Consider the following 3,328-nt stretch of genomic DNA (forward strand, 5'->3'; position numbering starts at 1 on the left):
CCCCGCCCAGAGGCGCGGGGGGGTGGGACGCTAACCAGACCAGAGGCGGGCCTGGTGCCCGCCCGGAGCTGGAGAGCCCAGGTTGTTCTCTCCTGCTACCAGTGGAGCCCCGCACCCCGTCAGAGAAGTGACCTGACTATAGGGAGTCTCTCTACAGGTTTGCCTTCCTTACCTCCCGCCGCAGCCCTGACCGGAAAGAGCGGGCCAGGGAGTCTGGAGCGACAGAGTGGTGCGGTTGTCACTGGAGACTGGCCGGTCCGCGCACAGGTCCCGAGTCCGCGGCGGTGACGCCTGAGGTGTAGTTCTCCACCTGCGCCGACTGCCTCTTAGAATTTCTGGGCTTTTCTTGGGACTTACCCTAGGATCTGCAACGAGCTTACTGGAATCATAGCTAACATGTACTGAACGTTTATTTCGTGCCTGGTGCTGGTCCAGATGTTTTATGTACATTAACTCGTGTAATCCTCATGAGATCCAATGAAGATCTACAAATATCCCATTTTACAGATCAGAGAACTAAGTCCTAGAGAAAGAACGTAATCTGTCCAGTGTCTCACAGATAGGAAATGACAGAGCCACGACTCCAACCTGCCCTGCCAACTACTACATTTTGTCTCTTGAATTTTTTCTGTATGGAAAAATCTATCTATTGAAAGTGGAATTGATTTTGGAAACAGCCAAAAGGTAACTGTTCTTGGGAACCAGCAATTAGCATAATGGCTATGTCGCTGGACTCCCACGTAGTCGACCGCGGTTCGCGTCGACCGCGGTTCGCGTCCCGGACCCGGTGGCTTGAAACTCACTCCGGGCGCTTGTGCGTGCGTGCCCAAGATCCCGAGAGGAGAATGAAGGAGAAGGGATTGCGGCGTGACCATCCCCCCTGGGGGGTGATTTCTCGCTTTCTGTCTCTATGTCTCTCTCTGTCTGTCTGGCGAGCGCACGCGCCCTACAGTGAAAATCTCTCTCTCAAAAATTTTTTTTTTTTTTTTTAAAAAGTTATTTAATTGTATTTATTACTTTTATTTTTTAAATTGACCAGTAAGACAAAGAGAAAGAGGGAAAGTGAGAAATCAAAACAAGGTCCAGGACTCAAATCGTGGTCGTGGTTAACCATGTGGGAGACCCGCATCTTATTCACCATGCCACCTGCTGGCCCCAGTAACATTTTTTTTGTTTTTTTGGAGAGGTTTTTGCTATGGGGCGAGTGGGCTTGCCAGAAAGACAGAGACAGAAAGTGAGAAATCACCCCCCAGAGAGGATGACCACTCCACAATCCCTTCTCCTCCATTCTCCTCTCAGGATCTTGGGCATTCACGCACACACGCACCGGGTGTGAGTTTTAAGTCACCAGGACTTGAACCGCAGTTGACTACATCGGAGTCCAGCAACATAGCCATTACACCAACTGCTGGTCCCCCGAGTAACCTTTTTTTTTTTTTTTTTTTGCTATAAGGCGTGTGCGCTTGCTAGACAGAGACAGAAAACAGAACGCGAGAAATCACCCCCCAGGGGATTGGCCACACCGCAATCCCTTCTCCTCCATTCTCCTCTCGGGATCTTGGGCACGCACGCACACACACACACCCAGCCTGTTTTAAACTACCGAGTCTGGGACATGAACCGTGGTCGAATATGTGGAAGTCCAGCGACATAGCCATTACATTAACTGCTGGTCCCCCCAGTAACTATTCTTAATGAATCGTTGTGTGTTCCTTTGGACACCCACAACCCTTATTCACACTTTGTAAGCCTCAATTAATTGGGAAAAGGCAGCAATCCAAAGGGGAGGAACTATAACCTGTTATGAACTACAGAGCCCTCAGAGAAGGGGCTCCTCTAGAACTAAGTTGTCCAGTACCTTAGCCAGTAGCCACACATGGCTACTGAACACTTCAGATGTGACTAGTCCAAATTAGGATGTCTTATAAGGAATAAAATAGACTGGATTTCAAGGCTATAAAAACTTTTTATTCTTTTTAACTTTTTAAAATTTTATTTATTATTTAATGTACTATAGGACATGTGTGCTCACCAGAGACAGAGGGAAAGTGAGAAACCCAAGTTACCAGATCTAGGACTTGAACTGCAATTGACCATGTGGGAGTCCAGCACCCCAACCGTCACGCCACCTGGTGGTCCCCAGAAGTCTTATTTTAAAATGCTGATTACATATTGAATTATCTTAGATACACTGGGTTCAGTAAAATACATTAAAATTAATTTCACCCTTTTTCCTGTTTTTTTGAATGTAGCTACTAGCAAATTTAAAATTACTCATGTAGCTTACATTATATTTCTATTGGGCCACGCTGCTACTTAATGGTTCTAACCTGCAGACATGTACATGAGCCTGGCATTTTTTAAAAAATAATTATTTTATTTAAACTTATTTATTTTTAATTTGACCAGAGAGAGACAAGAGAGAGAGAGAAAGAGAGAGAACGTGAGAAAGCAAGCAGCCAGGTCTGGGACTTGAACCGTCATCAACCGTGTGGGAGACCAGAGCCCTTAACCACCACACCACTTGCCGGCCCTGCCTCGCATGATTTTTTTAAGCCACCAGGGTTGAGATTTAAACTGTGGTAAACCATGTGGGGTCCATCTTCCAATATACAGCGTTTAACCATTATACCAACCCAAAAGATAAAAAAATTTATGTGGTCATTTATGTTTCACAGCATCTGGATTTCTTACCTCAAAGCATTCATTTATCAAATTGTTATAAAAATATTAGTCTTTGGGACCAGCAGTTGGTGTAATGGCTATGTCACTAGACTCCCATGTAGTCGACTGTGGTTCAAGTCCTGGACCCAGTGGCTTAAACTCACGCCAGGCACATGTGTGTACATGCCCAAGATCCCGAGAAGAGAATGGAGAAGGGATTGCGGCGTGGCCATCCCCCCTGGGGGGGTGATTTCTTGTTTTCTGTCTCTCTGTCTCTCTCTTTCTGGTGAGCACACACACCCTATAGCAAAAACTTCTCCAGGAAAAAAAAAAAATTAGTCTTTTTCTTTTATAGCTCTTTTGTTTTCTGTCTTGGTTTAGGTATTTTCTCCATCCTCTGACAATAGGTCTAGTTTCAGTTATTCTAAGAGTTTAATGTTTCAGTGATGACATTAAATCTTTAACCTATCTGGAAATAACTTTTGTATAGGATATTAAATAGGTGTCTATTTGAAAAAAAATTTTTTTTCAGAGAGGTCTTTGCTATAGGGTCCGTGCATTCGCTAGAAAGACAAAGAGAAACAGAGAGACAAAAAATGAGAAATCACCCCCCAAGGAGGATGGCCACGCCGCAATGCCTTCTCCTCCATTCTCCTCTTGGGAT

This window comes from Tupaia chinensis, unplaced genomic scaffold, assembly GCF_000334495.1.
Source record: "Tupaia chinensis unplaced genomic scaffold, TupChi_1.0 Scaffold143921_1, whole genome shotgun sequence".
NCBI lineage: Eukaryota > Metazoa > Chordata > Mammalia > Scandentia > Tupaiidae > Tupaia > Tupaia belangeri.